General features: G+C 49.2%; 1 protein-coding gene across 3 annotated transcripts in view; it reads left to right on the top strand.

Moving 5' to 3' along the window:
* The window catches only part of SCAF11 (SR-related CTD associated factor 11), a 329,496-nt gene that overhangs the window by 50,458 nt on the left and 265,847 nt on the right, over positions 1-13,191 (top strand). The gene's annotated exons all lie outside the window — the stretch shown is intronic.

The raw sequence follows: 13,191 nt of genomic DNA, 5'->3' as shown, positions 1-13,191 counted from the left end.
ATGCGTTTCCTCCTCTTCCTCTCATCCCCAGGGTGTTGAGAATAATAAGAAAAAGAGGAGTGGAGACAATTCTCATTGTCCCAGATTGGCCACGAAGGGCCTGGTATCCGGATCTGCAGGAAATGCTCACAGAAGATCCGTGGCCCCTTCCTCTCAGGGAGGACCTGTTGCAACAGGGGCCCTGTCTGTTCCAAGACTTACCGCGGCTGCGTTTGACGGCATGGCGGTTGAACGCCGGATCCTAGCGGAAAAGGGCATTCCGGATTAGGTCATTCCTACTCTGATAAAGGCTAGGAAGGACGTGACAGCTAAACATTATCACCGTATACGGCGAAAGTATGTTTCTTGGTGTGAGGCCAGGAATGCTCCTACGGAAGAATTCCATCTGGGCCGTTTCCTTCACTTCCTTCAAACTGGAGTGAATTTGGGCCTAAAATTAGGCTCAATTAAGGTTCAGATTTCGACCCTATCCATTTTCTTTCAGAAGGAATTGGCTTCTCTCCCAGAAGTTCAGACATTTGTTAAGGGAGTGCTGCATATTCAGCCTCCTTTTGTACCTCCGGTGGCGCCTTGGGACCTTAACGTGGTGTTGAGTTTCCTTAAGTCGCACTGGTTTGAACCACTTAAAACAGTGGAGTTAAAATATCTCACTTGGAAGGTGGTCATGTTGTTAGCCTTGGCTTCGGCGAATTGGCGGCTTTGTCTCATAAAAGCCCCTATCTGGTTTTCCATATGGATAGAGCGGAATTGCGGACCCATCCTCAATTCTTGCCTAAGGTGGTGTCATCTTTTCATATGAACCAACCTATTGTGGTGCGAGACTTGGAGGATTCCGAGTCCCTTGATGTGGTCAGGGCTTTGAAAATTTACGTGGCCAGAATGGCTAGGGTCAGAAAAACAGAAGCACTGTTTGTCCTGTATGCAGCCAACAAGGTTGGCGCTCCTGCTTCAAAGCAGACTATTGCTCACTGGATCTGTAACACGATTCAGCAGGCTCATTCTACGGCTGGATTGCCGTTACCAAAATCGGTCAAGGCCCATTCCACTAGGAAGGTGAGCTCTTCTTGGGCGGCTGCCCGAGGGGTCTCGGCACTACAGCTGTGCCGAGCTGCTACTTGGTCGGGTTCAAACACCTTTGCAAAATTCGAGAAGTTTGATACCCTGGCTGAGGAGGACCTCCTGTTTGCTCAATCATTGCTGCAGAGTCATCCGCACTCTCCCGCCCGTTTGGGTGCTTTGGTATAATCCCCATGGTCCTTACGGAGTCCCCAGCATCCTCTAGGATGTAAGAGAAAATAAGATTTTAAACCTACCGGTAAATCTTTCTCGTAGTCCGTAGAGGATGCTGGGCGCCCGTCCCAAGTGCGGACTACTTCTGCAAGACTTGTATATAGTTTTGCTTACATAAGGGTTATATTATAGTTTTCATCAGTCTCGGACTGATGCTATGTTGTTTTCTTACTGTTAACTGGTTAGTATATCACAAGTTATACGGTGTGAATGGTGTGGGCTGGTATGAATCTTGCCCTTGGATTAACAAAAATCCTTTCTCTGACGTCCTAGTGGATGCTGGGACTCCGTCAGGACCATGGGGAATAGCGGCTCCGCAGGAGACAGGGCACAAAATTTAAAAGTTTGACCACTAGGTGGTGTGTACTGGCTCCTCCCCCTATGACCCTCCTCCAAGCCTCCGTTAGGTTTTTGTGCCCGTCCGAGCAGGGTGCAATCTAGGTGGCTCTCCTAAAGAGCTGCTTAGAAAAAGTTTGTTAGGTTTTTTATTTTCAGTGAGTCCTGCTGGCAACAGGCTTACTGCAACGAGGGACTTAGGGGAGAAGAAGTGAACTCACCTGCGTGCAGGATGGATTTGCTTCTTAGGCTACTGGACACTAGCTCCAGAGGGACGATCACAGGTACAGCCTGGATGGGTCACCGGAGCCGCGCCGCCGACCCCCTTGCAGATGCCGAATAGAGAAGAGGTCCAGAAACCGGCGGCAGAAGACGTCTCAGTCTTCATGAGGTAGCGCACAGCACTGCAGCTGTGCGCCATTGCTCTCCGCACACTTCACACCAGCGGTCACTGAGGGTGCAGGGCGCTGGGGGGGGCGCCCTGGGCAGCAATGTAATATACCTATTCTGGCTAAAATATATCACATATAGCCCCTGGGGCTATATGGATGTATTTAACCCCTGCCAGGTTCCAAAAAAACCGGGAGAAGAAGCCCGGCGAAAAGGGGGCGGGGCCTATTCTCCTCAGCACACAGCGCCATTTTCCTGCCCAGCTCCGCTGCGAGGAAGGCTCCCAGGACTTTCCCCTGCACTGCACTACAGAAACAGGGTAAAAACAGAGAGGGGGGGCACTTATTGGCGATATTTATAATATTTGAGCTGCTATAAAGGGAACACACTTATTAAGGTTGTCCCTATATATATTTATAGCGCTTGGGTGTGTGCTGGCAAACTCTCCCTCTGTCTCCCCAAAGGGCTAGTGGGGTCCTGTCTTCTATCAGAGCATTCCCTGTGTGTCTGCTGTGTGTCGGTACGTGTGTGTCGACATGTATGAGGACGATGTTGGCGTGGAGGCGGAGCAATTGCCTGTAATGGTGATGTCACCCCCTAGGGAGTCGACACCAGAATGGATGGCTTTGTTTATGGAATTACGGGATAGTGTCAGCACGCTACAAAAGTCGGTTGACGACATGAGACAGCCGGCAAACCAGTTAGTACCTGTCCAGGCGTCTCAGACACCGTCAGGGGCTGTAAAACGCCCTTTACCTCAGTCGGTCGACACAGACCCAGACACTGACACTGAATCCAGTGTCGACGGTGAAGAAACAAACGTATTTTCCAGTAGGGCCACACGTTATATGATCACGGCAATGAAGGAGGCCTTGCATATCTCTGATACTGCAAGTACCACAAAAAGGGGTATTATGTGGGGTGTGAAAAAACTACCGATAGTTTTTCCTGAATCAGAGGAACTGAATGAAGTGTGTGATGAAGCGTGGGTTACCCCAGATAGAAAACTGCTAATTTCAAAGAAGTTATTGGCATTATACCCTTTCCCGCCAGAGGTTAGGGCGCGCTGGGAAACACCTCCTAGGGTGGATAAGGCGCTCACACGCTTATCAAAGCAAGTGGCGTTACCGTCTCCTGATACGGCCGCCCTCAAGGATCCAGCTGATAGGAGGCTGGAGAATACATTAAAAAGTATATACACACATACGGGTGTTATACTGAGACCAGCAATCGCCTCAGCCTGGATTTGCAGTGCTGGCGTGGCTTGGTCGGAGTCACTGTCTGAAAATATTGATACCCTGGATAGGGACAGTATTTTACTGACTATAGAGCAGTTAAAGGATGCATTTCTTTATATGCGAGATGCACAGAGAGATATTTGCACTCTGGCATCAAGAGTAAGTGCGATGTCCATATCTGCCAGAAGAAGTTTATGGACGCGCCAGTGGTCAGGTGATGCGGATTCCAAACGACATATGGAAGTATTGCCGTATAAGGGGGAGGAATTATTTGGGGTCGGTCTATCGGATCTGGTGGCCACGGCAACGGCCGGAAAATCCACCTTTTTACCCCAGGTCACCTCCCAGCAGAAAAAGCCGCAGGCCTTTCAGCCGCAGTCCTTTCGTTCCTATAAGAACAAACGAGCAAAAGGACATTCCTATTTGCCCCGAGGCAAAGGAAAGGGTAAGAGACTGCAACAAGCAGCTCCTTCCCAGGAGCAGAAGCCCTCCCCGGCTTCTACAAAGGCGTCAGCATGACGCTGGGACCTTACAAGCAGACTCGGGGGCGGTGGGGGGCCGCCTCAAACATTTCAGCGCACAGTGGGCTCACTCGCAGGTGGACCGCTGGATCCTGCAGGTAGTATCTCAGGGTTACAGGTTGGAATTCGAGAAGTCCCCTCCTCGCCGTTTCCTAAAGTCTGCTTTGCCAACGTCTCCCTCCGACAGGGCGACGGTATTGGAGGCCATTCACAAGCTGTATTCTCAGCAGGTGATAGTCAAGGTACCCCTCCTACAACAGGGACAGGGGTATTACTCCACGCTATTTGTGGTACCGAAGCCGGACGGCTCGGTAAGACCGATTCTAAATCTAAAATCTCTGAACCTGTACATACAAAAATTCAAGTTCAAGATGGAGTCACTCAGAGCAGTGATAGCGAATCTGGAAGAAGGGGATTTTATGGTGTCCTTGGACATCAAGGATGCTTACCTTCATGTTCCAATTTGTCCTTCACACCAAGGGTACCTCAGGTTCGTGGTCCAAAACTGTCATTATCAGTTTCAGACGCTGCCGTTTGGATTGTCCACGGCACCCCGGGTCTTTACCAAGGTAATGGCCGAAATGATGATCCTTCTTCGAAGAGAAGGCGTCTTAATTATCCCTTACTTGGACGATCTCCTGATAAGGGCAAGATCCAGAGAACAGCTGGAGGTCGGAGTAGCACTAACCCAAGTAGTGCTCCAACAACACGGGTGGATTCTGAATTTTCCAAAATCCCAACTGATCCCGACGACACGTCTGTTGTTCCTAGGGATGATTCTGGACACTGTTCAGAAAAAGGTATTTCTTCCGGAGGAGAAAGCCAGGGAGTTATCCGATCTAGTCAGGAACCTCCTAAAACCAGGAAAAGTATCTGTGCATCAATGCACAAGAGTCCTGGGAAAAATGGTAGCTTCTTACGAAGCGATTCCATTCGGCAGATTCCATGCACGAGTCAAGCCTGGAGACGTCTCTTCACATAAATATACTGGAGCTAAGAGCAATCTACAATGCTCTAAGCCTGGCAAAACCTCTGCTTCAGGGCCAGCCGGTGTTGATTCAGTCGGACAACATCACGGCAGTCGCCCACGTAAACAGACAGGGCGGCGCAAGAAGCAGGAGGGCAATGGCAGAAGCTGCAAGGATTCTCCGCTGGGCAGAAAATCATGTGTTAGCACTGTCAGCTGTGTTCATCCCGGGAGTGGACAACTGGGAAGCAGACTTCCTCAGCAGACACGATCTGCACCCGGGAGAGTGGGGACTTCATCCAGAAGTCTTCCACATGATTGTGGTCCATTGGGAAAGACCAATGGTGGACATGATGGCGTCCCGCCTCAACAAAAAACTGGACAGGTATTGCGCCAGGTCAAGAGACCCTCAGGCAATAGCTGTAGACGCTCTGGTAACACCATGGGTGTACCAGTCAGTGTATGTGTTTCCTCCTCTGCCTCTCATACCAAAAGTACTGAGAATTATACGGCAAAGGGGAGTAAGAACGATACTTGTGGCTCCGGATTGGCCAAGAAGAACTTGGTACCCGGAACTTCAGGAGATGCTCACGGAAGATCCGTGGCCTCTACCTCTAAGACGGGACCTTGTTTCAGCAGGGACCGTGTCTATTCCAATACTTACCGCGGCTGCGTTTGACGGCATGGCGGTTGAACGCCGAATCCTAAGGGAAAAAGGCATTCCGGAAGAGGTCATCCCTACCCTGGTAAAAGCCAGGAAGGAGGTGACTGCACAACATTATCACCGCATTTGGAGAAAATATGTTGCGTGGTGTGAGGCCAGGAAGGCCCCGACGGAGGAATTTCAACTGGGTCGATTCCTACATTTCCTGCAAACAGGATTGTCTATGGGCCTCAAATTAGGGTCCATTAAGGTTCAAATTTCGGCCCTGTCGATTTTCTTCCAGAAAGAATTGGCTTCAGTTCCTGAAGTCCAGACTTTTGTAAAAGGAGTACTACATATACAGCCCCCGGTTGTGCCCCCAGTGGCACCGTGGGATCTTAATGTAGTTTTGGATTTTCTCAAATCCCATTGGTTTGAGCCACTCAAATCGGTGGATTTGAAATATCTTACATGGAAAGTAACCATGCTACTGGCCCTGACTTCAGCCAGGAGAGTGTCAGAATTGGCGGCTTTATCGTATAAAAGCCCATATCTGATTTTCCATTCGGACAGGGCAGAACTGCGGACGCGTCCTCACTTTCTGCCTAAGGTGGTTTCAGCGTTTCACCTGAACCAGCCTATTGTGGTGCCTGCGGCTACTAGCGATTTGGAGGATTCCAAGTTGCTGGACGTTGTCAGAGCATTGAAAATATATATTTCAAGGACGGCTGGAGTCAGAAAATCTGACTCGCTGTTTATACTGTATGCACCCAACAAGCTGGGTGCTCCTGCTTCTAAGCAGACGATTGCTCGTTGGATTTGTAGCACAATTCAACTTGCACATTCTGTGGCAGGCCTGCCACAGCCTAAATCTGTCAAGGCCCATTCCACAAGGAAGGTGGGCTCATCTTGGGCGGCTGCCCGAGGGGTCTCGGCATTACAACTCTGCCGAGCAGCTACGTGGTCAGGGGAGAACACGTTTGTAAAATTCTACAAATTTGATACCCTGGCTAAGGAGGACCTGGAGTTCTCTCATTCGGTGCTTCAGAGTCATCCGCACTCTCCCGCCCGTTTGGGAGCTTTGGTATAATCCCCATGGTCCTGACGGAGTCCCAGCATCCACTAGGACGTCAGAGAAAATAAGATTTTACTTACCGATAAATCTATTTCTCGTAGTCCGTAGTGGATGCTGGGCGCCCATCCCAAGTGCGGATTGTCTGCAATACTTGTACATAGTTATTGTTACAAAAAAAATCGGGTTGTTATTGTTGTGAGCCGTCTGTTCAGAGGCTCCTACGTTTGTCATACTGTTAACTGGGTTCAGATCACAAGTTGTACGGTGTGGCTGGTATGAGTCTTACCTGGGATTCAAAATCCCTCCTTATTGTGTACGCTCGTCCGGGCACAGTATCCTAACTGAGGCTTGGAGGAGGGTCATAGGGGGAGGAGCCAGTACACACCACCTAGTGGTCAAACTTTTAAATTTTGTGCCCTGTCTCCTGCGGAGCCGCTATTCCCCATGGTCCTGACGGAGTCCCAGCATCCACTACGGACTACGAGAAATAGATTTATCGGTAAGTAAAATCTTATTTTCCTCGTACTGTCCGTCTCCTCTGGGCACAGTTTCTCTAACTGAGGTCTGGAGGAGGGGCATAAAGGGAGGAGCCAGTGCACACCCATACCTAAAGTTCTTTCTTAAAGTACCCATGTCTCCTGCGGAGCCAGTCTATCCCCATGGTCCTTACGGAGTCCCCAGCATCCTCTACGGACTAGGAGAAAAAGATTTACCGGTAGGTTTAAAATCTTATTTTTATTTTCAGGGAGCACTGCTGGCAACAGGCTCCCTGCATCGTGGGACTGAGGGGAGAGAAGCAGACTTACTTAAATGATAGGCTCTGCTTCTTAGGCTACTGGACACCATTAGCTCGTTCGTCCCGGAGCCGCGCCGCCGTCCTCCTCACAGAGCCGGAAGATAGAAGCCGGGTGAGTATTAAGAAGAAAGAAGACTTCAAAGGCGGCAGAAGACTTCAGATCTTCACTGAGGTAATGCGCAGCGGTAAAGCTGCGCGCCATTGCTCCACCACACAACACACACGGCAGGCACTGTAAGGGTGCAGGGCGCAGGGGGTGCGCCCTGGGCAGCAATTTTAACCTCAAGGGACACTGACATATAGATTACATACTGCGGAGGCCGTATATTGAAAAACCCCCGCCAGTATAAATAATTTGAGCAGGACCGAAGCCCGCCGGTGAGGGGGCGGAGCTTGATCCTCCAGCACTAACCAGCGCCATTTTCTCCACAGCACACTGCAGAGAAGCTGGCTCCCCGGACTCTCCCCTGCTGAACACTGTTACAGAGGGCAAAAAAGAGGGGGGCACATTTAATTGGCGCAGTGAGTGTATTTATACATTTATATAAAAAAGCGCTGTACTAACTGGGATTTTATTCCAGTGTCAGGTGGCGCTGGGTGTGTGCTGGCATACTCTCTCTCTGACTCTCCAAAGGGCCTTATTGGGGGACTGTCTCCATATAGATATATCCCTGAGTGTGTGGGGGTGTCGGTACGTGTGTGTCTTCATGTCTGAAGCGGAAGGCTCATCTAAGGAGTAGGTGGAGCAGATGATTGTGGTGTCTCCGTCGGCAACGCAGACACCTGATTGGTTGGATATGTGGAATGTTTTAAATGCAAATGTGTCTTTATTACATAAGAGATTGGACAAAGCAGAGTCCAGGGATAAAACAGGGAGTCAATCTGTGGCTTTGACTGTGTCACAGGGCCCTTCAGGGTCTCAGAAACGTCCCCTGTCCTAAGTAGCAGACACTGATACCGACACGGATTCTGACTCCAGTGTCGACTACGATGATGCGAGGTTACACCCAAGGGTGGCCAAAAGTATTCATTATATGATTATTGCAATAAAAGAGGTTTTGCATATCACAGATGACCCCTCTGTCCCTGACACGAGGGTATGCATGTTTAAGGAAAAGAAACCTGAGGTAACCTTTCCGCCATCTCATGAGCTGAATGAGTTATTTGAAAAAGCTTGGGAAACTCCAGACAAAAAACTGCAGATTCCCAAGAGGATTCTTATGGCGTATCCTTTTCCTGCACAGGACAGGGTACGGTGGGAATCCTCGCCCAGGATGGACAAGGCTTTAACGCACTTGTCCAAAAAGGTGGCGCTACCGTCTCCAGACACGGTAGCCCTCAAGGATCCTGCTGATCGCAGACAGGAAACTATCTTAAAATCAATTTATACACATACGGGTGCTTTGCTCAGACCGGCAATAGCGTCGCCTTGGGTTTGTAGCGCTGTAGCAGCTTGGACAGATACCTTGTCAGCTGACATTGATACCCTAGATAGGGATACCATTTTATTGACCTTAGGTCACATTAAAGACGCAGTCTTATATATGAGAGACGCTCAGAGAGACGTTGGGCTGCTAGGTTCTAGAGCCAACGCCATGGCGATTTCAGCTAGGCGAGCCCTGTGGACCCGCCAATGGACTGGTGATGCCGACTCAGAGGCATATGAAAGTTTTGCCTCACAAAAGTGAGGTTTTATTTGGGGTAAGGTCTTGCGGACCTGGTTTCCACAGCTACTGCGGGTAAATCTACTTTTTTACCTTATGTTCCCCCACAGCAGAAGAGAACACCACAGTATCGGATGCAGTCCTTTCGGCCACATAAGACCAGAAGAGGTCGGGGCTCTAACTTCCTCGCCAGAGGTAAGGGTAGAGGGAAAAGAATGCCTGCTACGGCTAGTTCTCAGGAGCAGAAGTCCTCCCCGGCTTCTACTAAATCCACCGCATGACGCTGGGGCTCCACTGAGGGAGTCCGCGCCGGTGGAGGCACGTCTTCGACTCTTCAGCCACGTCTGGTTTCAATCAGACGTGGATCCTTGGGCGATGGAAATTGTATCCCAAGGAAACAAGCTGGAATTCGAAGAGGTGCCTCCGCGCCGATTTTTCAAGTCTGCTTTGCCAGCTTCTCCCCGAGATAGGGAGATAGTTTTAGCTGCAATTCAAAAGCTGTATCAACAGCAAGTGATTGTCAAGGTTCCCCTAGTTCAACAGGGGAAGGGGTACTATTCAACACTGTTTATGGTTCTGAAACCGGATGGCTTAGTCAGGCCCATTCTAAATCTAAAATCCTTAAACCTGTTCTTGAAAAAGTTCAAATTCAAGATGGAATCGCTCCATGCGGTTATCTCCAGCCTGGAAGGGGGTGATTTTATGGTGTCACTAGACATAAAGGATGCATACCTTCATGTCCCCATATATCTCTCATCAGGCGTACCTGAGATTCGCTGTACAGGACTGTCATTACCAGTTTCAGACGTTGCCGTTTGGGCTTTCCACGGCCCCGAGGATTTTCATCAAGGTAATGGCGGAAATGATGGTGCTCCTGCGCCGGCAGGGAGTCACAATTATCCCGTACTTGGACGATCTCCTGATAAAAGCGAGATTGAGAGATCAGTTGCTGAAAAGCATGTGGCTCTCCCTGAGAGTGCTGCAGCAATATGGCTGGATTCTAAATCTACCAAAGTCACAGTTGGTTCCAACGACTCTGCTATCTTTCTTAGGCATGATTCTGGACACGGAAGAAAAGAGGGTTTTTCTCCCGATGGAAATAGCCCAGGAACTCCAGAACATGGTCAGAGACCTGTTAAAACCGAAAAGAGTGTCAGTCCATCAATGTACTCGAGTACTGGGAAAAATGGTGGCGACCTACGAGTCCATCCCCTTCGGCAGGTTTCATGCGAGGACATTTCAGTGGGACCTTCTGGACAAGTGGTCCGGGTCCCATCTTCAAATTCATCAGAAAATAAGCCTGTCCCACAGGGCCAGGGTGTCTCTCCTGTGGTGGCTGCAGAGTGCTCACCTTCTAGAGGGTCGCAGGTTCGGCATTAAAGACTGGGTTCTGGTGACCACGGACGCGAGCCTCCGAGGATGGGGAGCAGTCACACAAGGAATACATTTTCAGTGAACATGGTCAAGCCAGGAGGCTTGTCTACACATCAACATACTGGAATTAAGGGCCATATACAACGGCCTATGACAAGCGGAGAATCTTCTTCGCGACCTACCGGTTCTGATTCAATCAGACATCGTCACAGCCGTGGCTCATGTAAAACGCCAAGGCGGGACTAGGAGCAGAGTGGCAATGGCGGAAGCCACAAGGATTCTGCGCTGGGCGGAAAACCACGTAAGCGCTCTGTCAGCAGTCTTCATTCCGGGAGTGGACAACTGGGAAGCAGACTTACTCAGCAGACACGATCTCCATCCAGGAGAGTGGGGACTTCATCAAGAAGTTTTTGCAGAGATGACAAGTCAGTGGGGACTTCCACAAATAGACATGATGGCGTCACGCCTCAACAAGAAGCTTCGGAGGTATTGTGCCAGGTCAAGAGACCCTCAGGCGGTAGCTGTGGACGTCCTAGTGACACTGTTGGTGTTTCAGTCGGTCTATGTATTCCCTCCTCTTCCTCTCATCTCCAAAATATTGAGAATCATACAAAGATAAAGAGTGCAGACAATACTCATTGTTCCAGATTGGCCTCGAAGGGCCTGGTATTCAGATCTCCAGGAGATGCTCACAGAAGGTCCATGGCCTTTTCCTCTCAGGGAGGACCTGTTGCAGCAGGGGCCCTGCGTGTTCCAAGACTTACCGCGGTTACGTTTTGACGGCATGGCAGTTGAACACCGAATCCTAGCTGGGAAAGGTATTCCGGAGGAAGTCATCCCTACTCTGATAAAGGCTAGGAAGGAGGTGACGGCGAAACATTATCACCGTATCTGGAGGAAGTATGTATCTTGGTGTGAAGCCAAGAATGCTCCTACGGAAGATTTCCATCTGGGCCGTTTTCTCCACTTTCTACAGACAGGAGTGGATATGGGCCTGAAGTTAGGGCCGAAATCTGTACCTTAATGGAGCCTATCTATATTCTTTCAGAAGGAATTGGCTTCTCTCCCAGAAGTCCAGACTTTTGTAAAGGTAGTGCTGCACATCCAGCCTCCTCCTTTTGTGCCCCCAGTGGCACCATGGGACCTTAACGTGGTGTTACAGTTCCTTAAGTCACACTGGTTTGAACCTCTTCAAACAGTTGAGTTGAAATTTCTCACTTGGAAAGTGATCATGTTGTTAGACTTGGCATCTGCGAGGCGGGTGTCCGAATTGGCGGCTTTGTCTCACAAAAGCCCCTATCTGATTTTCCATGTGGATAGAGCAGAGTTGAGGACTCGTCCTCAATTTCTGCCTAAGGTGTTTTCATATGAACCAACCTATTGTGGTGCCTGTGGCTACGGGGGACTTGGAGGATTCCAAGTCTCTTGATGTAGTCAGGGCCTTAAAAGTTTATGTAGCCAGGACGGCTCGGGTTAGGAAAACCGAGGCACTGTTTGTCCTGTATGCAGCCAACAAGGTTGGCGCCCCTTCTTCTAAGCAGACTATTGCCTGCTGGATCTGTAACACGATTCAGCAGGCTCATTCTAATGCTGGATTGCCGGTACCAAATTCGGTAAAGGCCCATTCCACTAGGAAGGTGGGCTCTTCTTGGGCGGCTGCCCGAGGTGTCTCGGCATCACAACTTTGCCGAGCAGCTACTTGGTCGGGTTCAAACACTTTTGCTAAATTCTACAAGTTTGATACCTTGGCTGAGGAGGACCTTATGTTTGCTCAATCAGTGCTGCAGAGTCATCCGCACTCTCCCGCCCGGTCTGGAGCTTTGGTATAATCCCCATGGTCCTTACGGAGTCCCCAGCATCCTCTAGGACGTAAGAGAAAATAAGATTTTAAACATACCGGTAAATCTATTTCTCGTAGTCCGTAGAGGATGCTGGGCGCCCGTCCCAGTGCGGACTAAATTCTGCAAGACTTGTATATAGTTTTTGCTTACATAAGGGTTATGTTAGTTTTGATCAGTCTCTGGCTGATGCTGTTTTGTTTCATACTGTTAACTGGTTCGTATATTCCAGGTTATACGGTGTGGATGGTGTGGGCTGGTATGAATCTTGCCCTTAGATTAACAAAAATCCTTTCCTCGTACTGTCCGTCTCCTCTGGGCACAGTTTCTCTAACTGAGGTCTGGAGGAGGGGCATAGAGGGAGGAGCCAGTGCACACCCATTCTAAAGTCTTTAGAGTGCCCATGTCTCCTGCGGAGCCCGTCTATCCCCATGGTCCTTACGGAGTCCCCAGCATCCTCTACGGACTAGGAGAAAAAGATTTACTAGGTTTAAAATCTTATTTTGTATATCAGTCAATACGAGTACGTAGGAAAGGGTTCAGGAGTAGTTTCTCATCTAAATGCAAAGTATAGGAGCGATTGAAAAGATAAGGAGATTTAATGTCTACTGTGAATGGGCAGTGATGGACCATGTACTAGGGTGGATAGTAACATCTAAGATTAATTGCGCAGGGTCAGCACTTAGGAAAACCATGTCAAATCTAGTGTAAACAAGCGGAAGATAGTTTGACAATGCATCAGTGAATTAAAATGCATCAGTAAATTAGTGTCATCAGGAGACATGACATGAATTAATCCAGTTGGGGTTATAGGGTCAGCTTTGCAGGGTCGTATGTACCACCCATATCTACAAAAATCTGTTTAATGGCATTGAAATTGAGTGGATTATGTTCAAAAACGAAGGTCTGCTTAGGTTCAAATCGTCATGCAGGCAAGGAAGAAAGTTTCCTCACAGGCTTATTACAAAGTTTGGAATTTTTTTTTTTATTGTTTGGATATGGGATCCACGTATTAGTTACCAGCCACAACACTGCAGGTGCTGTAATACATGATTGTTT

The sequence above is a fragment of the Pseudophryne corroboree genome, chromosome 6 (genome assembly GCF_028390025.1).
Source record: "Pseudophryne corroboree isolate aPseCor3 chromosome 6, aPseCor3.hap2, whole genome shotgun sequence".
Lineage (NCBI taxonomy): Eukaryota > Metazoa > Chordata > Amphibia > Anura > Myobatrachidae > Pseudophryne > Pseudophryne corroboree.
Note: the sequence above shows the minus strand (reverse complement) of the source record. Positions and strands in the feature narration are given on the sequence as shown.